Source organism: Anas platyrhynchos, chromosome 12, assembly GCF_047663525.1.
Source record: "Anas platyrhynchos isolate ZD024472 breed Pekin duck chromosome 12, IASCAAS_PekinDuck_T2T, whole genome shotgun sequence".
Taxonomy (NCBI): domain Eukaryota; kingdom Metazoa; phylum Chordata; class Aves; order Anseriformes; family Anatidae; genus Anas; species Anas platyrhynchos.
The window spans coordinates 23,209,020-23,236,134 of NC_092598.1; the positions used below are offsets into that span (position 1 = coordinate 23,209,020).

At 41.3% G+C, this 27,115-nt stretch overlaps 1 long non-coding RNA gene across 3 annotated transcripts in view; it reads left to right on the top strand.

Moving 5' to 3' along the window:
* Positions 1-27,115, top strand: part of LOC140003471 (uncharacterized) — a 42,627-nt gene that overhangs the window by 5,404 nt on the left and 10,108 nt on the right. For all 3 annotated transcript variants that reach the window (XR_011812222.1, XR_011812220.1, XR_011812221.1), the window contains 3 exons: positions 2,088-2,150; positions 2,694-2,811; positions 9,556-9,625. This is a non-coding gene — a long non-coding RNA (uncharacterized lncRNA). The remainder of the gene's footprint in view (positions 1-2,087; positions 2,151-2,693; positions 2,812-9,555; positions 9,626-27,115) is intronic.

Below are 27,115 nucleotides of genomic sequence, written 5' to 3' on the forward strand. Positions count from 1 at the left end.
TAGGGCTTGCAAAGCACACCATTATTTTAATGCTCATGTTGAGCAGTATGTAAAGCTTAGTGCTTGTGCAGTACATTAGTGAGGTTTCTTTCCACACATGCAGGCTTCTCAGCTCTGCCTCATCGTGGTGGTACTGCTCTCAGTAGTAGGGATAAACATAAAGTCTGAAAGGTTGGCTCGTTTGCTAAGCTAGTTAAGTTTCTTATGTTTGGTGAGAGACTTCCAACAAGTTCTATACACGGTAGTGTGTTTTTTAGACATTAAACATTTAACATTAAAGGCAGGTAACAGCCCCTTCCTGCAGACTGAGTGGTGCTAACTTAAGGTGTGTGGCAGTCAGAGGTGGGTACAAGTTGATGCCATGTGGTAAAATTGTATACATGTATATGCCATTGGCAGTTCTTCTGACTGGTTACTAAGGTTCTGTAAGCCAAATTCTATAATCATCAATCATCTGTTGTTTGCATATGTCTTAAGGAGGGCAGTCATTTTTCTTTGTCATTGTGATAACTGCTTAGTTTTCAAAAAAGGAAGGAAAGACAGAGAGCTTTATTATTATTATTATTATTATTATTATTTGAATTTGAATTGCTGTCCAGCCAGAGACATGGGTGCAGAGGGAGTTTGTCTGTCAGATGCCATTTAGAGAGCTCTGGTACATAAATTAGAGTGGAGAGATCAGAATGAGCCTCGATACTACTTCATTTATTTGATCACAGTGTGGGGAGAATTGAGACTTTGAAGCCAGTTTCTATGTGTTCAGATGGAGAATAAAACCATGAGAAGAAAAAGAGTAGAGCTCTCTCCTGGGCATAGAAAACTGGCAGGCTGTGACAAAGCGAGAGCTCTCAAAACCTTCCTATCAAACCTCAAACTTGGACCTGTCATTTTCTGGATGGCCAGTTTCCTGCCAGCCCACCTATTAGGTCATTAGAGGTTGGAGGTATGTCCCTTCTAGGCCCTGGGTAGACTACCAGAGGGGCAGTGTCTAGCATCAAATGAACCTAGCTGCTCATTTTTGAAGTAGTAAGGACCTAGTGTCAGAAACTGGTTTTGTTATTTGAGCCAGGTTCTACTGACTGCATATGATTGACTCCAAGCCTGGACAGATATTTTCTCCACTTGAATACGTCTTTTACCAGAGCATAACAATCAATTAACAATCAATTAACAATCGACCTCATCGCAGTCTACAACTTCCTAGTAAGGGGGTGTCAAGAGGAAGGAGACCTTTTCTCCATTAACACCAGTGACAGGACCCGCGGGAACGGGGTTAAGCTGAGGCAGGGGAAGTTTAGGCTTGACATCAGGAGGGGGTTCTTCACAGAGAGGGTGGTTGCACACTGGAACAGGCTCCCCAGGGAAGTGGTCACTGCACCGAGCCTGATTGAATTTAAGAAGAGATTGGACTGTGCACTTAGTCACATGGTCTGAACTTTTGGGTAGACCTGTGCGGTGTCAAGAGTTGGACTTGATGATCCTTAAGGGTCCCTTCCAACTCAGGATATTCTATGATTCTATGATTCTATGAATTTACGCTGACATACTTCTCAATTTTTATGTTTTTCCACCTGTAGATTGCATCTCACTGTAGGTTGCATTTTAGTCTCCTAATTTATTCCCTGATTTTTATTTTTATTTTTGTACCACCTCATTAGTGAACGTAGAAGAAAATGCATACTAGCTGGGCTGCATCCGGAAGTGCAAACCAAAGTGCTATAGAGAGCATGAATGTAGGAAAAACACACTTTATTGTCTTAATGAAGAAAAATAAGCTTTAAACTGACTTTAAATATGTCATAAGACTTCATGGTATTAGAAAACATGCTAAAACAGGCTGAAAAAACTATTATGAATCTCTCGTTTTCCAATACATTCTTAGACCAAATCCTTTGAGATTCAGAGCTATTGTCCTCACTTTAATGTGACCTTCTTTAATGCAACCTTATAATACCTTGAATATACATCTCTATGAGCCTGTGATAATATTAAACAATCATAAAGTCAATTGTTTTATAACTATTACATTATGAATTCTTCGTGGTACACTGAAAATTTGTTCATTGATCTTTTGCTTAATTCTACAGATACTTTTCTTACTACAGCCTGCATACAGAATGTTCTTTAAATGAGCACAGAATGTGCTTCAGGTAATTTAAAGGCTTCCTGGCTATCTTAAAAATTATATTGATTTTCACCTTGAATATTCACCTGTCCTTTATTTTTAGAGATATACAGGGAATGTGGGAGGGGAAGTGCGCCTTTTCCCCTTTTTTTTTTGTCACTCAGCACAAGGACAGTTATTGCCCAGCAATAACAGTATGTTCCATTTAGAGTCCAAAGCACTAATATCATTACTTTTTCTCTAGCTTTGATGTAAAAAAGATCCTGATTGTGGTTACAGAATCATAATCCTTCAGTATTTATTTTGAGGAGCTGTGAAGCCAACTTTTAACTGCCTTTGTATTCTACAGCTTTTTGTTTACAGCCTTTCTTCCTCTCTTTTTTCAATCTTATTTTTAGAAAAAATAGAATAATGTTGCTGATAAGAGAAATGTAGCAGTCTTTCAGGCAAGTAAGAATAACCAGTAGTAAACAAAAGGTAGAAAATCAGAAAACTATTGGCTAAAAGCTGCTATCTTGAAATGAGACTTGTTTGTTTTCAATAAGTAATTTTCTTATTTCTCTTCAAGAATGAAAGATTCTCAGTGAAAGCTAGTAGTTAAAATTAATATCCACTTGATGTGAAAATGGAACAAACATCAGAAGGACCAAGCATTTTGCTTGGCTAAAGAAACTGCAGTTCTCAAGGTAGGATAATAATTCTAAGTGAAAAATTTTCGTTTTTAAATACTTTTAATATTTCACTTTTAGAATTTGCATTTGCTTTCAAAAAGCAAATGTGGTTGGATTAGAAGGGTGTAAACTTGTACGTTCTCGTTTATTTTTAAAAGTGTTAACTTATGATTTTTTTATTTTTATTTTTGAACAGAGGAGGAATTTATCTACATTGGGAATTTGTTAATAGATAATTGATGTATACAATGGATATGCATATACCATTTGGATTTTTTTTCTACTGTAGCTTCACGCAATTTTTGGCATTGTAATCTTTCAAGATGTCAATGCTTCTTTATACATTTCATGCGCTTATATGTAAAGTATGTTTAAATAAGCCACTGTTTTCAGTAGATCCTGCTTTTTCAGTGAAACTCGCGTTTTGAATATTGTGGTTGTCAGAATTCTGAAGCAGCAATGCAATAAAAGAAGTTGTATAAGATCTTTTATATACAGAAACCTAGATGTACACTTTGCATATATGTACAAGTGCTTTTATCTGGTTACAGTGTTTGCAGTCTAGTGCTAGTAATCTTTACTATGAAAGGACTTTCTATTTTTAATCCTTTAGATAATTTTTCTTTATAAAGAAATATAATTAAAAGTGACTTTATTGCGAACAGTTTTGAAGTGCTGAAATTACACATGCTGCCTATTTTTCAAAGCCTGTTACTGCTAATGAGTTTTTATCATTATTCTGCAAAGAATGGTGATGTTATGAATTGGTATGTTATATTGTCAACAAGCATTGTTTTTGAAGAAAAGGTTTGAAGATATTCAAAACTATCACTGTTGCAACAAATCTATTGCTTTCTTTTAAATAGTTGCGCCATCCATTACAGTCCTTGGAATTCTGACAGTAATTCAGGCAAACAGGAGGAACCAAAGACCAGATGATGCTTGTGTAGCAGGCATTTTTCTGTTCATTGCCAAGTGCACAGTTCACTGTTCGGTCACCTGTGTCGGCTGGTTTAGTGCCTTTAATGCAGTTCTCTGCATGCTCCCTATTCTATAAAGCTTACTTGGGAACTTCAGACATGGCCTGTCTTATTATTCCCTAAGGAAGGGTAAGGCCTTTACTGTCCAGCTGGAAGGATCACTAATTAGAGCCCTTGCTTTGGCACAGAGTGTGTCAAGCCTGCAAGCCTTCCTGCTGGGATCAATGGCATTCATGTTTGCTTTCATGAATGCACAATGGACAGGGATCTTGGCAAAGAACTGCCTATTTAGCTTGTGCTGAGAAGCTGAGTCTTCACAACATTTTAAAGTAATTGTAGAGGTAGAAAGGGAGCTATAAGAATACACCCTTATTATTCTGCTCAAAAAAAAAAAAAAAAAAGGAAGAAAAGTATTCTCTCTAATGAGAATCCAATCCGCAGTCAAAACCCAGCATATATTTTTGCCCACGTAATGCTCGTAAAGAAATTTAGAGTCATTACTCCTCTATGCTTGCAACTTTCTGAGAATTTAGGATACATTTATATTTTAACCATCTATAAAAATTTAAAACTTACCTTGCAGTAAATGCAAACTCTGTAAGCAATATGATTAATTCAGACTATGTGTGAGGTGTTGCCATTAATAAATAATGGTTATTGGCAGGGCAAATGCTTCATTTAATTCTTTCTTTTTTTCCTCTTTCCCTTTAGAGACAGGTATGTTTCTGCAAAGGGGGTAAGATTTTTAAAATGAGCTTGTTTTGGCATGTATTTTTCATGGAAATACAGACCTGGGTCTGTATTCTGGAGTGTCTCTTCAGGGGTCACCCAAATACACCATGAATATTATTTACCAGTAAAACAGCTTGACCGTGGCAACTGCCAGGTGCCCACCTAGCCTCCTCCAGCCTCCCACACCCTGTCCTTGACAGGGCAGGGTGGAAAAGCTCCTAACCTGTGATAAGAACATGGAAATCACCAATTACCATCATGGCCAAAAAACCCTTGACTAGGGGAAATTTATTATAGTTTATTGTCAAGTAAAAATAGAGAAGCGTGGTGAGAAACAAAACAAAAACAGCTGCCCCTCACCTGCTCCTTCTTCCCAGGCTCAACTTCACTCCCAACTCTTCCACCTCAGCACCCTGAGCCCTGAATGGTGTGAGAGGCTGGCAGTGGAGGTTGTGGTCTCTTCGTAACAGGTAGCCTCTGTCACTCCTTCCTCCTAACAAGTTCCCCTTTCTCCCTGGCTGCCATTCTTCAAGAACGCTCCAGTGGGGTGCAGTCCTCCAGCAGCAGACTGCTCAGGCATGGGCCCAACTTGGGCCACAGTTCTGCCAAAAAAACACCTGTGTGGGCTCTCCATGGGCAGCAGCATTTTTCAGAGCACAACCAACTGCTGCAGGGGCCTCCGTGGTCTGCAGGAGGACTGCTTCACTGTGGTCTTCTCCACAGTCTGGAGGGCAATCTCTGCCAAAACCTTGCCTCATAAACCCAACACAGTGTGGTAGATACTGGATGCCTTCACTTTATGTTCTTTTATCATTAGAAATAATGGATTTTTTAAAATAAACTTTAGAATAAAAATTTGAGCATGATGTTAATATAATAAAGGATGCTAGCCCCAGTAAATGAAATGTTATCTAATTGTATTTCACAGAATCACAGAATTTCTAGGTTGGAAGAGACCTCAAGATCATCGAGTCCAACCTCTAACCTAACACTAACAGTCCCCACTAAACCATATCCCTAAGCTCTACATCTAAACGTCTTTTGAAGACTTCCAGGGATGGTGACTCCACCACCTTCCTGGGCAGCCCGTTCCAGTGCCTAACAACCCTTTCAGTAAAGAAATTCTTCCTAACATCTAACCTAAAACTCCCCTGGCGTAACTTTAGCCCATTCCCCCTCGTCCTGTCACCAGGCACATGGGAGAACAGGCCAACCCCCACATTGCTACAGCCTCCTTTAATGTACTTATACAGAGCAATAAGGTCACCCCTGAGCCTCCTCTTCTCTAGGCTGAACAAGCCCAGCTCCTTCAGCCGCTCCTCATAGGACTTGCTCTCCAGGCCCCTCACCAGCTTCGTCGCCCTTCTTTGGACCCGCTCAAGCACCTCGATGTCCTTCTTGTAGCGAGGGGCCCAAAACTGAACACAGTACTCGAGGTGCGGCCTCACCAGAGCCGAGTACAGGGGGACGATCACCTCCCTAGCCCTGCTGGTCACAGTGTTTCTGATACAAGCCCGGATGCCGTTGGCCTTCTTGGCCACCTGAGCACACTGCTGGCTCATATTCAGCCGACTGTCCACCATCACTCCCAGGTCCTTCTCTGCCTGGCAGCTCTCCAACCATTCCTCTCCCAGCCTGTAGTTCTGCTTGGGGTTATTGCGCCCCAGGTGCAGGACCCGGCACTTGGCCTTGTTGAACTTCATACAGTTGACCTCAGCCCATCGGTGCAGCCTATCCAGATCCTCCTGCAGAGCCTTCCTACCCTCGAGCAGATCAACACACGCACCTAGCTTGGTGTCATCTGCAAACTTACTGAGGGTGCACTCAGTGCCGTCATCCAGATCATTGATGAAGATGTTAAAGAGGACCGGCCCCAGCACCGAGCCCTGGGGGACGCCACTAGTGACTGGCCTCCAACTGGACTTGGCTCCATTTACCACAACTCTTTGGGCCCGGCTATCCAGCCAGTTTCTAACCCAACGAAGCGTGCGCCAGTCCAAGCCAAGAGCAGCCAGTTTCTTGAGGAGAATGCTGTGGGAGACGGTGTCAAAAGCCTTGCTGAAGTCAAGGTAGACCACATCCACAGCCTTTCCCTCATCCACCCAGCGCGTCACTTTGTCGTAGAAGGAGATCAGGTTCGTCAAGCAGGATCTGCCTTCCATAAACCCATGCTGACTGGGCCTGATCGCCTGCTTGCCCTTCAAGTGCCGCATGATGACTCCCAAGAGGATCTGCTCCATGAGCTTCCCTGGTACTGAGGTCAAACTGACCGGCCTGTAGTTCCCCGGGTCTGCCCTCCGGCCCTTCTTGTAGATGGGCGTCACATTTGCTAGTCGCCAGTCAGCTGGGACCTCCCCGGATAGCCAGGACTGCTGATAAATGATGGATAGGGGCTTGGCCAGCTCCTCTGCCAGTTCTCTCAGTACCCTTGGGTGGATCCCATCCGGCCCCATCGATTTGTGGACATCCAAGTGCCGTAGCAGGTCACCAACCAGTTCTTCGTGGATGGTGAGGGCCACATCCTGCTCCCCGTCCCCTTCCACCAGTTCTGGGTACTGGGTATCCAGAGAGCAACCGGTTTTGCCGCTAAAGACTGAGGCAAAGAAGGCATTGAGCACCTCCGCCTTTTCCTCATCTCTTGTAACTAAGTTTCCCCCCGCATCCAGTAAAGGATGGAGATTCTCCCTAGTCCTCCTTTTGGTGTTGATGTATTTATAAAAGCGTTTTTTGTTATCTTTAACAGCAGTAGCCAGATTGAGCTCCAGATGAGCTTTGGCCTTCCTAATCTTGTCCCTGCACAGCCTCGCTACATCCTTATAGTCCTCCTTAGTGGCCTGCCCAATTTTCCAAAGATTATAAACCCTCTTTTTTTTCCTAAGCTCAAGCCACAATTCTCTGTTGAGCCAGGCTGGTCTTCTTCCCCGCTGGCTCATCTTTGGGCGCATGGGAATAGACCGCTCCTGCGCCATTAGGATTTGCCTCTTAAAGAGCGCCCAGCCTTTCTGGACCCCTCTGCCCTTCAGAACCGCCTCCCATGGGACTCCACCAACTAGTGTCAACTTTTTTTTGAGCAGCCCAAAGTCAGCCCTCCGAAAGTCCAATACAGTGGTTTTACTGGTTCCCTTCCTGGCCCCGCCAAGAATAGTGAACTCCACCATTTCATGGTCTCTCTGCCCAAGACTGTTCCCGACAATCACATCCTCCACCAGTCCTTCTCTGTTTGTGAAGAGAAGGTCTAGCAGGGCACCACCCCTGGTAGGTTCACTAATCAGCTGCGTCAGGAAGCTATCTTCCACTTTCTCCAGAAACCTCCTAGACTGCTTCCTCTGGGCTGTGTTGTGCTTCCAGGATATGTCAGGGAAGTTGAAGTCCCCCACGAGTACAAGCGCCGACGATTTCGCAACTTCTGTCAGCTGCCTGTAGAACTCCTCATCCGTCTCCTCATCCTGGTTCGGCGGTCTATAGCAGACCCCGACCAGGACACTAGTCTTGTTGTCCCTGCCGATCCTAACCCAAAGGGACTCGATCTTGTCATTCCTAGCCTCGAGTTCTACAACATCGAAAGACTCTCTAATACAGAGAGCCACACCGCCACCCCTTCTGTGCTGCCTGTCCCTTCTGAAGAGCCTATAGCCAGGCATCGCAGCACTCCAGTCATGAGACTGGTCCCACCACGTTTCCGTGATGGCAACCAAGTCGTAGCCTGCCCGCTGCACGATGGCTTCCAGCTCCTCCTGTTTGTTACCCATGCTGCGTGCATTGGTGTAGATGCACTTCAGCTGGGCCTTTACCTTATCCTCCGGCCTTGCCATTGCTCACCCTGGCACAGCCCCAACAGTCCTTGCTTCAGCCCCATCCCCCTTCTTACCTAGTTTAAAGCCCTATCAATGAGCCCCACCAGCTCCTGGCCCAGGATCCTTTTTCCCCTAAAGGATAGGGACCCGTCTACGGCCATCAGACCAGGTGCTGAGTAAACTGCCCCATGGTCGAAAAACCCAAGATTTCTGCGTAGGCACCAGCCCCGGAGCCACGTGTTTAACAGGTGGGCTTTCCTTGTCCTCTCCGTACCCCTCCCTGTCAACGTAGGGATGGACGAAAATACTACCTGCACTCCTGCTCCGTCCACTAACCGTCCCAGCCCCCTAAAGTCTCTTTTGACAGCCTTCAGGCTTCTGTCATCAATGTCATCACTGCCCGCCTGGACTATCAGGAGAGGATAATAATCAGAGGGGCGTACCAGGTTGGGGAGCTTCCTGGCAACGTCCCTGACCCTGGCCCCAGGGAGGCAGCAGACTTCCCTACGGGTAGGGTCAGGCCGACAAATAGGGCCCTCTGTCCCCCTAAGGATAGAGTCTCCCACGACAATCACCCTTCTTTCTTTCTTGGTGGAGGCAGTCCTGATGCGTGGAGTCGACCTCCTCGCCCTAGGCATCCTCCTGGGAACACTTTCTATCTCTTCCTCAGTTGCTAGTCTCTCAAGCTCCAGGGCCTCAAACCTGTTTTGTAAGGGCACCTGGGAAGGTGGGGCCGGAAGGGGAGGGCATCGCCTGCCATGTCGCGCAGGGACCTGTCTCCACTCCTCCTCAACTCCCAGATCCCCTCCCTCTGTCCGACGGCGACAGGGCAGGGAGTCCACCCCCATTTGGGGTGTCTCACCCCGGTACGTTTCCTTGAGGCCCTGCAGGGAGTTGCTCCAGAAGTCTATCTCTCGCTCACATTCCCTGATGGCCCTCAGCCTCTCCACCTCCTCCTTGAGCTCCGCCACCATGCGGATCAGGTCATCCACTTGCTCACATCTCACGCACGCAGTGTCTCTGCCTCCCGCCGACGGCAGCAGCAGGCTCTGACACTCCCTGCATCCGGTGACCTGAACCGCTGCATTCTTTAACGGGCAGTCGGTCTGGGTGTGTACCGACCTCCTGCAGAGCGCTCCGTGCCTTGTGGAGACCATTATCGCCTAGCTAAAGACCGTCGTTAAGAGGCGTTCGTGTGGGCGGGGGTTGCCCTTCCTGCTCGCCCTGCCTGCGCGACCTGTTTGATTTCACAGTGGAGAAGATTTTAAAAATGACTAATCTAAAGATTAAGAAGAACAAAAGGCAGGCTGCAGCAGGGAAAAGGTAAAGTTGCTTTTGTACTTTGCAAGATGTGATAAAGTATCAGCCTTTTAAGGCCAATAATAATTCAATTCTCTGATTAAAAAATGAAAGAGGTGAGAGGAAATATGTGAATGAAAGGATTATGGATAATGTTGAGTTCTGCTGTGCTTCTGTTTTTAAAAGGCAACCAAAGTGCAATATCTTGTTACATTTCATGTGTGCTGGAAATGAAACAATACATTCTGGGATAGCTCAAGTTTCATACGAGAGAGAGATTTTTAATTTTAATTTTTATTATTATTATATATTTTTTGAGATAAAGGGGCTACATGAAACATGGTCAGGTTGTCAGGACTTGCATTTTAAAACAGAAGTGCATCAAGATTCTGTTCTGGGTCTTCTATGTTTTCTCTGAACTGTGAAGCGATAGACTAAGCAGTTCTCTTAATGCAGTAAAATTTAGTTTTGCATTGCATTTTGTGGATGCAAATGTAGTACTTTAGCACTGGCAGGTAATTGGTGAAAGAGACAGCTGCTGTCTTTCTCCTAACTTTGCTCTCCAATTTAAAATGCACTAGGTGAGTGGGTGAGTCATTTTTTTTTAAATAATTACTAACTTTTGACTCTGTTTTTAAAACCTTAAATATTCTCTCCTGTCTTTGGTAAGATTGTGGTTTTATTGTTGATATTGCTGATCATAGGACACCTGTGCTATTGCTACTATATGTTTTTGCTCCACTGTGATGAAATTCTTGTTTGTACACGAAAGTAGCGTGTGAAGAGTTCCTCTTTCACTTGTGTGTGTGTTAGCTCCCTGTCAGATTTAACCCCCCCACCTTCCAAACCAGTAATTTGCCTTTCATGCCAAATGCTATGTGAAGTTACAGTGTTTGAGTGGTGATCACTCATGTGGGTAACATTGCCTGATTTTTCCTAATATGAGAAAATATCTGGATGCTATAATGTGCTGATTTTTAAAAGAGATACCAGAGAAGAGACCTTGTGCTCTGTATCTCTGTTGTGCTCTCATGCCATCTTTGGGTGTGCACCCCTTCCCCCGTGTGCCCTCTGTTACGCACTCTCTTCATTTTACCTCTGGCTCACTTACTGTCTCTCATTGTCTTGGCTCTTGCCTTTTCACTTGCTGTTCATCAGTCTTCTGTATGCTCCTTTGTGTTCAGTCATGGGCACGTGCTCTCTTGCTCTGTCTTTCTCACACGTGCTTCTTCATGCTTAGTCTTGTGTGCTTGCCCAAGTCTTTTTCTTACACAGTCACATTGTCCCTCTTCATCTCTCATACCGTCTTGTGCTCTGGCTCACTCTACTTTATTGCTTCTTCCAAATTTCTCATTCACTTATACACTACGTACATCAGGTACGGAGGCATACACTACATCAGTTGTTTATTCTAAATAGTGGATATGTTGAACCCTTCTTTGTAACATGTTGCATGTTTTATGGCTAATCTGATGATCCATCAGTGAATGACAAACTGCTCCATTAATTGGATCATTAATATTAATCCAATATTAATGCTTGGTTTTGTTTACTTCCACTACTTTATTAATATTATTCTCATTTTGTTTCAGAAACTCCAAGTGGAAAATAAAAAATCAAGTATTAGAGAATTTAAGGTCTTTGGGATTTGCTAAATTCAGTTAAGAACTGATTTCATTATTAATTCCAATGTCCAATAAAAATTGAATCTCACTGGGCAGGGTTTAAAATTCTGGCAAGGGTATTATCCATACAACAGCCTAGTCTGTCAGTGGCTAAGCATGTTGCAGTGGAAAAACTGAAGTCATAGCTTCAGGTAGTACTGTAGTCCAGCAGAAGGAATTTAAAAAAAAATAAAAATTAGGACTGTAGGCCTACTGCTAGCTAATATTTATCGACCCTAGCCTTGGTTAAATGATGCAAACACTAAGCAAATGTTTTCAGTAATATGGTCTATCAGAATTCATTGGAACTTAGAACTGAAACGTAATTAAAGTCAAATATAAATTATTGAGAGCAAATAGTTTCAGGTTAAGGAGTTGAACAAAGATAAGCTAGTAACTACTTTCCTCCATGAGAAGGGATGATGTATGAAGAAATTACATATTTCCATTAACTTTTTGTGTGTTGCCTGCAGTCTGCTTTGGAGAACATACCAGTTCCTCAACCTGAACTTATATATCAAATTCCAGGTGTCAAACCAACAAGTAGATGTGTCAAAATGTTTGATTCCTGGGTTCTCAGTTAGAGGTTCTGAACCCTCTACAAAGAAAAATGGGCAGAAATAAATGGGTCATCTTGAAGTTGGGGACTAATAATGATGGAGAAGAAAAAGAAATTTAAGTAAGCAGAAAATGTGACAAAAAGAAGTGGCTATCTCTGAGAGAAAAACAAAACAAAACAAACAAAAAAAAACAGGAATCTGTAGGTGCTGCTAAAAGACTTAATGTAGACCTTCACTCAGCTTGATGCAGAAAGTGGGCTTGTCCTACACATGGATGGAAGACTGGTGACACTGACTGTGTAGCTTTGTGTCAAGGAAGCTGCAGCATAGTCCTGACTGTACGTGATCGTCTCTAGCACAGAACACAATTATCAGATTCAGTTCAAAGAGAAATTCCAGACTTTGGTCAAACATACATTGAAGGTCAGCTTATGATTTTTTAATTATGTATTTTGTTTCCTAGAGATCATTATCATTATAGATGAAATGGCAAAAATTTTTATCAGTTTACTGAAAGCACAAGTAATACAGTTGTAGAGGCTAGTAATAACGTGAAAGAATGCAAAATTATTACACAAGTTTATATTTCAAAGAATCATTCCTGATTCTGTTTCTTATACAGGAATATCAAAGAATGGCATTCATTCAATTGAAATGAGAGTGCACTATAGCAGTTTCCAAATATTAAGATTGCTGGAGGGAACTCCTGTAACAAGAAGTATATATCTTCCAACATACTTAGGTATGCACAGCAGAAACCGATGCCATTTACAACAAAGTGTATTGGTTCTTTTCTTTGTAATCGTCTGTCACTTCTTGTCTGGTAGTAACATGCATTATTCATTGATAATAATTTATATTTGTTATAGTTTTTGAATTTTATAGAGGTTTTCCTCATTATTGAAACATTATGTACACAGATTTTGTTAAACTTGGAACTTAGAAAATGGAAAGAAGTGGTTTCAAGTAGAGTATTTGGAAGATCATAAGAATGTGGATGAAGAACTTCATGCTTCTTGTCATCTTAAATGAATTTTATTATTTAAGTTCCTCTTTGGCTGTATATAATTGCTTTATAAATATTAAAGTGTCTAATAATCACTAATATTGAAACTGTGAAGGTTTACGGATATCTTCAAGGCAAAAATGGCAGGGAGAGTAACATTTTTAGCTAGACCAATACAGTTAAAAAAAAAACAGGCAAGCTTTTGGATATGAAGCCATTTTCTGGCACCTACGCAAAAAGACACTTAAATAAGGCATGAAATAAATTCTCTTATGTTCCTGCAAGATTGAGAACTGTTGCAAAACTTTCATAACGAGTTATAATGTAGTTCAGAAACATCTGTCAGTGCTGTTGGTCTAAATTTCTTGATACTTTTAACATCCATTAATAACTTTTTTTCCATTTAATAACTTTTTTTTTTCTCTCTAGATTTATAGTTTAAAGAAAAAAAATAGCCTATCACACAGAAATATTTTCCTATTAAAACTTTATTAACAATATATCTTCTTATTAACAGTCTCTTATTTAAAGAAAAGCAAACAGACACTATATATATATATATGTTTATATATATATATATATATATATATATATATATATATATATATAAACAGTAATGACAAAAGAGCCTCACAACATTTACATCCATATCTTTGTTTTTTTCTTCTTCCTCTTCTTCTGAATGTTTGTGTAGAGTCTGCTTCCAAAGAAAAAATGTTGATGGCTTTATTTCCTCTTTCACATAAAAGGAATATTTAATGCAAGAGGCTATCACTGAAAATTACAGGTTCTGACCATCTCCTAAATTCCTGGTTTTATGCGTGTCTGAGTATTAAAAAGAGTAGCCACTGGGTGGCTGCTGTGGTTGAGAGAATAATGAAATTCTTTGTAATGGTTATAGCATGACATTCTCTTTCAGAGTAAAGAGTGCTGTAGTGGATGAAGATCTTCATTTTCTTCTGTTATGGATTGTCCTATCATATAAAAGAATGCGTTTTATGTGATATAAAAGTATCTTTAAAAATGTATTGGAACTCTGAGAACCCACTTGCAAGAATCTAAATGATTTTCACTTCATTCTTGAACACGGCTAAGTGCTTTAGTTGTTATTACTGAATATGATTTCATCCTGTAATTAAGTAATTCAGTGTGAGGCTAATAAAAGTTGTGTTTTGCAATTTGTGCATAAGAACAACAGAAAATATCATGAGAATCACCTTGACTAATTTTAAATTAATGAAATAACATTATCTTTAATGCTTTCCTGAAAGCAATTTGCAAATTATGTTAAAAAAACAAACAAACAAACAAAAACATAATGGGAAAGAGTAGTTTGGGGGTTAAATAGTAATTAGTAAGATTAGAATAGTAAGACGGAAATAAAGGATCAGTGCCTTAAAAGATGTCAGGGTAAAAACTTCCATTCTCTAGAAGGACATTCTTTCACTTAAAAAGAAAATTTTGGGTGTCTAGTATGGAGGGGGACGGTAAGCTGGTAACAATGTCACTACTAGCAAAGACTGGTACTTGGAACAAATGACAATTATTTGCTCTAACGAGTAATTGCCCAAGATTAGGAAAGGTGCTGGGGCTATATGGGTGAAATTATTTTAATCCCCTTAATAAATAAATAAATAAATAAAAGTTAAAAAAAGAAACAAAAATCACTTCAAGATTCATTTAGAATACCTGACTACAAGGTAACATTCAACGAAATCAAGCTCTTCATGATGGATAGATTCCACTGCAATAGTGTAATCTTCAAATTGAGAGTGGAAAAATAGTAAAAGAAAGTGTCAAAAATGAGACTTCGGAAGAAGTAATGAATTCTTTTAAACTAACTTAGTACTTAAGAAGAATTAAAAAAAGAAAATGGCAAATGTAGTAAAAATAGCAAAAGAGTAATAGGAGAAGTGGCAAGGGAAAAAGGAAGATATAAATACTGATAATAGGGATAACCAGATATGTAACTCCATTGAAGAATGGATTTGATTATTAATTAGTTGTGGTCAGCATGCCACTATAGAGGTGTTCGTGTGGAATGGGGGAAGTCTCATAGACATAGGAACATATGTCTAGACATAGGAACTTGATCTGCTTGAACCCCAGCTCTATAGGTTAACTAACGAAAGTAATTACAAAAATTAAGATGATGTTCAGAGAAAATAGAAAGGAAGCTAAGATGTGTGGTCAATAACATTGTTTCTTGAGTCAGTGAAGTCTGGAAGAGATACTAAGGAATTTCTGATGAGGTAGTTTTTGGAAACTGTAGATCTCTCTAACAGTATTAAAGGGAAAAAAGTAGATAGGAGTGTTCACTCTAGTCATATATGACATTTTAGCTTTCTAAATATGGATTATGGGGAAAAAAATGGTAGTAATAATCCAAGAGCCTAGGTACTGACATTCAACCAGTATCTTCATTGATTTCTTTGCCATGACAAATCTGATATTGAGGATTAAGAAAAAATTTAGGAAAAAACAAAAGAACTTTAGATCCTATGATTCTTCATTGATTTGCTTTAACTTAAATGGGTAAACAGGAAGAGATCTTTAATGCCCTTGGTTTTTAAAGGGCAAACTCAGAGAAATGAAATATTTACAAATACAACACTGAGGAGCCCAAATACTCAAAAGTGAGACATAAATTCAACATGAAAATTTGTTTTTGTTCCCAGAAATGTAAGTTGAAAGAGGGCCTGCAGCTGTCTGAAGAGTACTGACTTCCAAAAGGGTAGTAAGGAAAGAGGATGTGAGAATCCCAGAATCATAGAATGGTTTGGTTTGGAAGGTACCTTAAAGATAATTGAGTTCCAAGCCCCCTGACAAGGGCAGGGACACCTCCCTGGTGCCCAAGGACCAGGTTGCCCAAGGACCCATCCAGCCTGGCCTTGAATACTTCCAGGGGTGGGGAAGTGTTCCACATCTTCTCTGTGGGTAAGTGCATCCACAGCTTCTCTGGGCAACCTGTTGCTGTACCTCTCCACCCTCAGAGCAAATAATTTCTTCTTTATATCTAAACTAAGCCTCCCCTCTTTAGGTTACTCCTTGCCTGTAAAGCAATTCCGTGTTTCTCTTAGATAAACATTATTTTACCTAAAGTTACTTAGTAATGCACCAGGAATTTATTCAAAATAGTATATTGCTTTTTGTGTGTACTAATATTTCTAACTAATTTAAAATTTATGTACTTCCTTGCAGTAAACTTAGGTTTTGTCTTCTAATCTTTTCTAAATGAAACATATTTGGTAAGGTGTCACTCTCAGCTCTGTTTCCAAGCAAGTGTTGGAAATAGGTGGAGAATTCATTCAAAATTTTAGTAAACTGCACCAATTTTGTGATTCTGGAGATGAATGAGGTTAACATTATTTAAGAGAGAACATGGTGAAAGCAGTATTGGACCATTTGCATGGAATTGCTGAAGTGCCTAAATTCTCCATACAGATAAGAATGTTTGAAATTGAATGGTTTTCACACATGCCAAATAGTGTATGCATGACTTCCCTGCTTAAATGCTTTATGCTTCCTGAAATTTGGTGACTTGTTGCCTCTTCAGGTGTAGGTAGAATATGTGTTGTTCTAAGACATTAGAAAACAAGAAGAGAAATTATTTTTGTGCCCTTATTTCCTTTGTTGGGGAAAGGGGCATAGGCCAGTAAGATTCTGAACAACTGAAATGTTAAAGCTTGTGGGCGTTGCAAAAAAATGACTACATATATAAGTCTTTGCAACTGTTTGGAGCTGCTTTTATGAAAATGGTAATATACAATGAGAAGTAGTCCATGGAAACTAGTGCCTAGAACAAAAAGCCAATGTATTTTTTCTTTATTATATAATGTTCAATTATATGTGCCCGATAGCCATCCTGTGCAAAGAACATATCAAGAGCTTTAAACAAAATCTGATTATAGTTATATTCAAAGCTATTAGAATTGATTTCAGAAAAGCTCTCCATAACATTTACAGAGCCATTTGCAATTCTGGCTATAGCGGTGGGGGGGGGAGGGGACAAAGAGATTGTGGTCTCCTAGAGTACACAAACCTTTACAAAATCTTTTCTTACTCTTTGCTCCTATGAATCTCTGTGGTCAGTAATTCTGAGAAATTCCTTTGTTACCATTAAGATGGCCAATCCTTTCAGTTCTCTGAAGTACACTTGTCTAAAGCTAAACCCGTAAGTATAGACTATGTTAGAGGGAGGACTGCCATTTGTCTGGAAAATAGGAATTAAACCTGTGTTATCCTCATTGCGTTCTGTTAGGGTTTCTAGAAAAGATAGAAACTGCAAACAATTCAGCTTGATTTCCATATCTGTGTGGACATACAACAGGTCAGGTGCTTGGTAATTCCTTATTTTGTAGCTCAACCGTGCATACGAGAGAAACTGACTTCTTACCAAGAGACACAAATGCATGATGTATCTAACTTCAAAACTGCTCACTCAGAATTAATTTGCTGTTTGCTAAGAAATGTGCAGATGCATATGGAGTTCTTTGTCTTTCTTTTTTCCTTTCAGTGCCATGAGCACTAGGTTAATTGAGGTGCTGGGTACTATCATTTAAATGTTAAAATTGCATTGTGGTTATCTTCTTCAACAAAGATATGTGCCTTGATGTAATAAACTTGGCATGATATTTAATTGTTTGTAATAAGTGTGGTAAAATCACGGTCATTCATATTTTACAAAATCACAGAATCATCTAGGTTGGAAGAGGACTCCAGTATCACCTATTCCAACCTCTGACCTAACACTAACAAGTCCTCCACTAAACCATATCACTAAGCTCTACATCTAAACGTCATTTAAAGATTTGTTACAGAAAATGTCCAGTGCCGATCCATTAAAAAAAAAAAAGTAATAAAAAGGTGTGCTTGTATATATATGTATTTAATAGTGGAATTTTAATTTGCAAGTGTAATTATGCAAATACCCAAAATATATTTGAAGGCTTTAAACTTATGCTGGCTTCGTATTTTTATAGCAAACTTTAATCTGAAAATAGACACAGCTCACAGCCTGTTAATAAAAATATATCTTCATCAGTATTAATTTATCTTCAATCCATCCATGATTCTTTTTAATTTTATTGTCCACTTCCCATCCCACAGTTAGAAAGACATAGTCTAGAAATGAAAAATTGAAAACAAGTGGTCTGGAAATTAAAAGTTGTGCTTAGATTGATCATAGCAACTATTAAAGAAGTTTCCTATTATTGTTTTTAAGACGTTCATGAAAATTTTAACTTCCATGTTTAAGGTTTCCATGATTTGTCTACTGTAGCATGCAGTAGGCAAGCAAGCATATTGTCCTTATCATTCTGCTTTCTCCTGAATAGGCAGAAGGCACAGTACAAAAACATACCTGGTACAAAAGGCTTGACAAGCAGAGATAAAACAAGGCACTTACAAAGTTATAAGTTGAGAAAAGTGGTATTGCAGTAAACTGACTGCGCCACCTGATCCTCCTGTGCACATCGGATTACTTGCAAACTAGCTGGATGCAGACGTTCTGTGTCTGAAGAAACAGATTGTTCTACCATTTTCTGAATTTGTATTGACCATGTCTTTCATCTTCATTTTATGACGAGATTAGTTGACTGGACTTAAAAAGGTCTAGGAGCTAATGATTTACCTTGAAGGCTTTCCATCATAGCTGTTTTTTTCCTGGTGGCTACAGCCTGTTGCCTTTTTTTTTTTTTTTTTTTTTACTGCTCATAGTGAATTGAGCGTCCTGCCCTAGAAGTGAAGAATGGGAGATAGTTAGAGAAAGAATGAAGTGATAAACTGTTCCCTCCTTGTCACATTCATCCTGGTTTCCTAATAAGGGACTTTTTAAAATTGAGCCTTGCGCTACTGTGCATCAGGAAGAGATCTAAGCAACCAACAGGTGACATACATAGAAGTTTGCTGTGGTAAGTGGAAAGTTTAAATTCGTGATTTAAACTTTCTGGCTCAGCTCTGGCCAGCAGCTAGAACCTTTTGGAGCCGGCCGGAGCTAGCTCTGCTCTGACATGAGGCAGCTGCTGGGCTCTGCTCACCCCTGCAGCCAAACCTTTACCATGTGTACCCAGTACACAAAGCTTGGCTGGAATGCTACAGTACAGTTCCAACAATTCATAGAATCACAGAATGGTTTGGATTGGAAGGGCCCTTAAAACCACCTGGTTCCACCCCTTCTGCCATGGGCAGGGACACCTCCCACCAGACCAGGTTGCTCAAAGTCCCATCCAGCCTGGCCTTGGGCACTGCCAGGGATGGGGCACCCACAGCTCCTCTGGGCAGCCTGTGCCACTGCCTCACCACCCTCATAGTGGGTGAAATTTGTTTAATGCACTTCTTCACAGATTTAGTCTTAATTTCTGACTCTGGGATTAAAGCTACAGCTGCCTAGAGGAGCCTGCTAAAAATTGATCAAGGGAACTGTCATCATCTTTCTTTTTCTCTTATGAAGTATGTATTTCTGTATGGACACCATTGGCACACAGAGATGAGGTAGTGTGTGAAACACTCCGTAGCCAATAACTTAGGCTCAGGCGAGGATCTCAGTGAAGTAGTAATTTATTCGCGATTGCAATGGCGGGCACCCCACAAGCAGGAGAGAGCGCATCTACTAGTTCCAAAACACAGTTTATATACCTTTTGATGGCAGGACCCTCCCCTGTTTCCCCACTGAGTGGGTAATCCAGGTTCACAATCTATCTGATGCTTCACAAACAATGCATGGCCTTCAGTTGCCGGCCTGTTAAATTTCAAATTTCTTTTGACATTTTTACTGCTTGAAGTGGTAATGTTTCTTCACTTATCTGACTTGACACCGTGATTTTCACCTAATTGTCCTAAGGAGTCTGGTTGTCTGCATTTCACTAGGTCGCCTGCTAAACTTTCTTATCACTGTAAGCATATCTCAGTACCACATTCCCTCCTTCTAAACAATGTAACTCTGCAAAAACAACATTTCTATTCCCACAATTCCCCCCTTTTCTTTTTTTTATAAACTGTTGATTTTTGCAAAACCTTTCTCTAAGGTGTAATTTGATAGACTTCTTCTTCTTTGCTTTCTTTGCTTTCCATCTCCTCATTATCTCCTTATCTGAGTAAGGTGGTAGCTCCATGGTCATTTGTTTCAATAGTGCGGTTTCAGTTAACCACTGTACTAGTCCTCTTACACAGAGGATAATGCAGCAACCAATGGCTGTCAAAACTCCTACAACTACGATCAATGTTGCAAATATGCCTACCTTTTTTTTTTTCCAATTCACTGGCAAGGGTGGTAAGCCCTTGCAATGCTCTTGTTACTGAGCCATCTGGGACACTATTGTTGGGTATAAGAGTGCAACAATGGTTGCTCAGTATTACACACACAAACACACCTCCTTCCTCTGCGAGCATCATATCTAATGCTATCCTGTTTTCCCAAGCCATTTTGCTGATGGCATCTAGTTGTTCAGCGATTCCTCTCATCGCATCCTTGGTATAATTGATGAATCTCTGCTGATTATAATAGAAATAATTAATCCAATCCGCATTTTTATTGATTGTTACCCACCAGAACAGTGACTCAAACCCTGCAGCAATTTGATTTCTGGCTTTATGTTCATCTGGAACTCCTCTAGGAACACCAATAGAATCTATGTATACTCTATCATCAAATGATATTCCTAAGCCTCTTTTACTTCTTCTGGGTATTTGTGATGTTTCTCTTTCAAATGCCAGGGTGAAGGGTATAGCTAATTGAACAAGTGCACAAGTGCCTTCCCAATTAGATGGTAGGGTGGACCATAAGATCTTCCCTCCACCGTACCACCAGAGATCTGCCCTGGGGATCTCTAGTCTTGAGCAGTTTCCCATCAAGTCCTTGATAGCACAAGGCAAATTCTCCCAGATGCCAGGTAGCACTCACACCCTGCCGTGAGAGGCAAGCTGTATGGTTACCTATAGCTGTAGAGAATGCAGGGGGAACCGCGATATTGTTATCATGCAAGGAACAGCAAAGAGAGACTTAAAGGCCTCATTTCCCCAGGCAGTCTTTTCTTGGTACAATGCAATCATATATCGCATCCCTTGGGAGTCTTTGGTCCACCCCCATGGGAAGGGCATTATCTGGGCAATCAGTCATCCCGAGGCACAAGCATAGCAATAGCTACGGTTGAGACTCTGGACGGTATATTTGACCCATTCTATCCAGGCATTCACATCCCCATACCTTGTTTGAACTGCCACATTTCAGAGGGCTTCCTGTTTTCTCTCCTGTTTTCTCCTTGAGTTTCTCCCTTTCTCTGATGGCAGTAGAGGATTGTTTCCATACAGCTATTCTCAATCTGGCTGTTGGGTCTCTCCCAGTTATTTGTTCTCTCTGCTCAATTGTCGTTGGGCATTTAAATCTCCACAAGCTAACACCTCACAAACATCAAACGTGACAGAATGTGGTACATAACCCTCCGTCACAGTCACCCATATTTTGACGGGGTATCCCGTTTTTGCTATTATCTGGTCATGCCTTTTCCAAGTTGCCAATTGACCGAGGCCTTCTCTGAGGCCTAGAATCACTAAAAACAAAATTAGTAATCGATTTTTCCCTGTCATTATTTTTAAACCTTAGGTTTCCAAATAATTATCGATACAAAAAAAAAATAAGATGTACACTACTACTATAACAACCCCCCCTTGGGAGCACTGCAATTCGCTATAGGTCTGTTCTTTCTTTCAATCACAAGTCACAGTCTTTAGTTACCTGTGAAAATAAAGGTTAGTTTACAATTGTAAGCTCTTATCCTGCTCAGAGTCCACTATGAGATTTTTCTCTTCAATTTCAACTTCCAACAAGTCTTTTGTAGGAACAGCATCCCAGGTACTAGCGTCGACGGATGCCTTCACTCGAGTATAGTGAGTCCAACCTTTTTCCGCAGTTCTTACGGCTGTTTCAGTGGTTAGTAATTGTCCTTCCCATTCAGGCCGGAGTTGACTCTTTCCAGGTCCAAATCAGGACCCGGTTTCCTGGGTGATGGTGGTGAATGGGAAATTCCAAAGGTGGGGTTTGAGCCCACAACCCACAGGTCCTGAGAAATGACAAAGAACAGAACAACCCCAGAATACAGTTCTTAAGAAAACTCTCTTGTTTTGAATTGTGGTATCTCATCCCTTCTGCCCAGATAGGGCAATCTGAACAGCATCTCATATGGTAAAATTCCTGTATCCTTTCCTGGTGCTGTTTAAACCTGTAGGAGTAAGCATTTTACCCAAGGAAGCTGGGTTTCTAACACTAGTTTAGTTAATTGCTTCTTTAATGTCTGATTCATTCGCTCCACCTTCCCAGAAGAGGAGGGGTGCCAGGGGCTGTGAAAATCCCACTCAATCGCTAAGGCCTGCTTTAACCCTTGCAGTAAAGCTTTACACCCATCCAGTCACATGGTCAATTAGAACAAACAAGTAACTCAGTAAAGTCTACCTGTATACTTTGGAAAGGTCAAAGCCCTGGCTCCCGTCCCCCTCTAGATGGGTTACAGAAGACCTTTTTATTTACCTTTTGACATATGGTACATCCTCTACATATGTGCTTCCCTAAAGTGTATATTCCTACACAGACATACTTTCTTAGCACAACATCACACATTGCTTGCACTTCCCAATGACTCTTTTGATGTAAAACAGTTAATATTTGCCTCATTATCACTTTATTCAGCATTTCTCTCCCATTAGGGAGTATCCATTTTCCTTCAGACTTCATGGCTCCTGATTCCTTAGAAAAAATCTTTCTTTTAAAACTTTTTAGTTCTTTCTTAATTTTCAACAATTCCCTGAATCCTCTCTGCATTTATTCTTTGTTTTCCTTCAGACGTTAGATGCCTTAAATACCTGACTTCTCTTTCTCCATATTGTAATTTATTTATTTTTTTTTTTTTTTAATACTCCCAAGCCCTGCTTTCCCAGAAAGTTGAATAGCTTGTTAGTAGCTTTCTTCACAACTCTTTTCTCCTGTCCTGACAATAGAAAACGGTCCACATATTTGTTAACATTAATACCTCCTCGGGAGGTTGTAATTGCTCCAAAGTCTTTTTTTTTTTTTTTTTTTTTTTAAGAACTTACCCAAATAGATAGGTGGCCCTGTATAGCCCTGAGGTAAAATTGTCCACCTATATTGTTGCTTCCGCCCCCATTTCAGGGTCTTTCCAGTCAGAGGTGAATATCCATGTATGTTTACTCTCAGGGCCAGAGAGCACTCCATTAATAACACTGTTATTCCAGTCTAACAATTTACTATTTGAATGCCCAATTTAATCATCAAATCCCTTTTCAACAAGTTAGTCCCTGCCTTGGGTACATACAATAATTACCCAGTGATCATTTTATCCTCTGGTCTCAGCTTGGTATCCCCCAAAAGTGGCACTGTTATCCCAGTCCCTTCTGCCCCCATCGCTTTTTAGGGTTTCATTAGTTAATTTAATCCCTGATACTTTACAAGTCAGTAATGACCTAGCTGTTCCCCAGTGTATTGGTTTTGATGGCAAGGTTCGGGGGCTGTGAGTGGGGGGCGTGGGAAACTGCAGTGGCAGCCCCCGTGAGAAAAACCCAGAAGCCTCCCCGTGGCAGGTAAGGGACAATTTCATCCGGCCCCTAAGGGGCTCACTGCTGCCCAGAGCCAAGCCATGAGCAACACAGTCCGTGCCTCTGTGAGAGCACATCCACGAAAACAAACAAACAAAGAAACAAACAAAAGCCTGCTGCTCAACAGCAGTTGGGAGAGCGAGAAACCCCCCCCGCAGACACCAAAGTCAGTGCAGAAGGAGGGGGAGGAGGCGCTCCAGGCGCTGGAGCCGAAGCCCCCCTGCGGCCGCTGGAGAGGCCCCTGGTGGAGCAGGCTGTTCCCCCCCACCGTCCCCCTCCCCGATGTTTGGGAAACTGACCAAACACCACGGCAAATATACCAAAACTTCTAGACTGTTACTTAGATAATGCCTACATCACCTTTCCCTGCTCATTCAATTTCAAACAGCTCTGTTAAATGCTACATGCCACACCTTTAACACCTTCAGCAACCCTTTTAACACTTCCTTTATCTTTCTCCAGCCTGTACTTTTCTAATACCAGTACCAAAGGCTCAGTCAGGGTCCAACTTAATTCCATACCTTTTCCCTCCAAGATACTGAAACAACATATCAATATAGTATATTTCATGCCATTTTCCTTCTTTCTTCCTTCTTCCACTCCAGATATTCCTATTCGAAGTGGCCAGCCTGGCCACACTCAAAACATCTTATCAAAGCCTGTCTCTGCTAGGACTCAGGCCACAACACAGGCAGCCTTCTTTGCCTGCCATTCCTTCATCTCTCTTCCTCTCCTTTCCATCCTGGCCCTGACTCCCCCTGAAGATTTTCTTCCTCTTTCTCCAACCCTCTGCCTCACTACCCGCTGCACTGTCAATACCATTAGTTTCACTCTTTTTTTTTTTTTTTTCCTTCTTATCTCCCCTCCGGACACACACCTCCAGGGCCTCCCGCAGGAGGGTCCCCCAGTGACTGTTCACTACATCCCCCCACCTTCTGAAGCATTTTCTGTGTATTTTGCCAGGCTTTAATCACACAATGAACTTTCAAGAGCCCTTGGGATACTGGGTCCTCAGGTCTCATCCCCAAGTACTTTCTCATTCTGACCCCAAGTCTCTCATATGATTTCTGTGTTGCACACTATTATTATTCCAGCCAGGATTGGCAAGTGGGTATTTCTGCCCTGCCGGTATTACCCCTGGTCCTGGAGGATGAGCTCTTTCCCATTCTTGTATAGCAGCTCTCCTCCTGATCATTCCCGTTTCTTTCCCTGTAAACAACATACTTACAGACATAATTCCCTCCCCCAAGAGTATAAATCAGGTCGTAGGAACTGGTCTAATTGTTCAACTAGGCTGTTGGGGTCCTCGAATAAAGACTTCCTCTCCTTCTTAAAAGTCCTAACCTCTCTGCTGGTAAGGAGGGGGGGGTAGTTCACCTAAGAGGATACACAGTTATTGTTAGTACTGTTAGTAGTAGAAGGCAAAATTCTCAATATCTCTTCTACCTTGTTCTAATTCTTGCCAGAGCCTAGAGTACGATCCTTCTTTAGGGACAGTGTTAATTACAGTCCCTGTCTCCCTTCCCGGAGTGACTGCTGCTGCCACCAGTTCAATATTAAGATTATAGGGAGCATAACTTGGCTCCTTCTCTAAAAAAAAGGAATCTTCTTGTTTACACATAAATTTAAAGCCTGAATTTTCATCAGACCCGTATTTTGGCCAAAATACTGCTGTTTCCTTAATTGGTTCTTTTGTCCAGACTGATACACAATATTTAACCTTTTTAAAATTATTTTTCTTTTACAATCCCTCTAATTTTGGGATTATGTTTCCAATTTCTTATCATTCTTCAGGAAGAACTATTAGTAGGCACTCCCCCAGGGATATCTCCCTGTCCCCTGGAACTCATATTTTCCCATTTTTCCTAACCCTCGCCAGTATGTGCTACAGAAATTTCCCTTCTGCAGTGTACCACACACCAACGTACTGAAAAATGGGGGTGTACCGCCAAGCACTTCCCCGTGCCAGCATTACCGCACATCTATGAGTTTACCAGATTCCCTGGAACTCGTACTTCCCATCTTTCCTAACCCTCGCCAGTATGTGCTACAGAAATTTCCCTTCTGCAGTTTACCACACACTAACGTACTGAAAGATGGGGGTGTACCGCCAAGCACTTCCCCGTGCCAGCGTTACCGCACACCTGAGTTGACCAGATTCCCTGGTGTACTTCCAAGCACTTCCCCGTGCAAGGATTACCGTACACCAGATTCCCCTGGTGTAGTGCCAGCACTTCCCCGTGCAAGGGCTTACCATACACCAGATACCCGACCCCCAAGGCAATACTTAATATTTCTTACCTTGGTCTGTGCACAGAGTTACCGGATCGATTCTTAAAAACCCGGAGTGCCTACCTTCTTCCTTTCCCCACTACTTCACGGATCCTGCCTCTTTAACCAGTCTCGGGCCCTCTGTCAGCTTTCCGCAGAACCGCCACCGTCGATGCACAGGACCGCTGAAATCAGCGGGGCATGCCTTCCTGCTGCTGTGGCGGTGGGGCTCCCCAGTAGGTGACTGGATCCCGGACGAGCCCCCAAATTGTGAGAAACACTCCGTAGCCAATAACTTAGGCTCAGGCGAGGATCTCAGTGAAGTAGTAATTTATTCGCGATTGCAATGGCGGGCGCCCCACAAGCAGGAGAGAGCGCATCTACTAGTTCCAAAACACAGTTTATATACCTTTTGATGGCAGGACCCTCCCCTGTTTCCCCACTGAGTGGGTAATCCAGGTTCACAATCTATCTGATGCTTCACAAACAATGCATGGCCTTCAGTTGCCGGCCTGTTAAATTTCAAATTTCTTTTGACATTTTTACTGCTTGAAGTGGTAATGTTTCTTCACTTATCTGACTTGACACCGTGATTTTCACCTAATTGTCCTAAGGAGTCTGGTTGTCTGCATTTCACTAGGTCGCCTGCTAAACTTTCTCATCACTGTAAGCATATCTCAGTACCACATTCCCTCCTTCTAAACAATGTAACTCTGCAAAAACAACATTTCTATTCCCACAGTAGGAATGGAACACAGATGTGTTAAAACTTCAATTAAAAGCAAATTTCAAGCCTTAGGAGAGGTGATACTTTGGGATAGGGTGCATGTGTTTTTCTTTCTTTGTTTTTCATGAAAAGCAGATAAAAACACTCATATCCTTATGGACAGTACTTAATAAGTTTATCTTTTTATTTGACGTGAGGGTATGGAACTGGATTTAATTTTTTTTTTGACCCATACAAGTGACTGGAAATTTTGGTACAGTTGCCAGAGACAACATCTGATTTTTTCACTGGTCTCTATTGCAAATTATATTTCCATCAGAGTACTTTTCATGACGAATTGTTCATGAAAATGATTTCAGGAGGTAGAGCACCTGCTGAAGTCCTGCATTGCATATTAATGTAAAGGCGACAGGTCTTGCAATTCTTGTGTGATGTTCAACTCTGGCAACATGCAAACTGCTTTTTGTTAATGAATTGTGCTAAGTAATGCTTTACTCTTTTATGTATGTAATTATTAATATGTAAATTACCAATGCAGGTTGGCAGTTTGGCAGAGCAAGACCTTTTTATAGTTTGTCTTGTTTAGACTGAAGAAAATCAGAGGCAGTTATGGAAAAAAAAGGAAAATGGCCGAAATATATAGTTGCAATAGTTGTAAGCTGTGAGTAGGCATGAAACATTAGT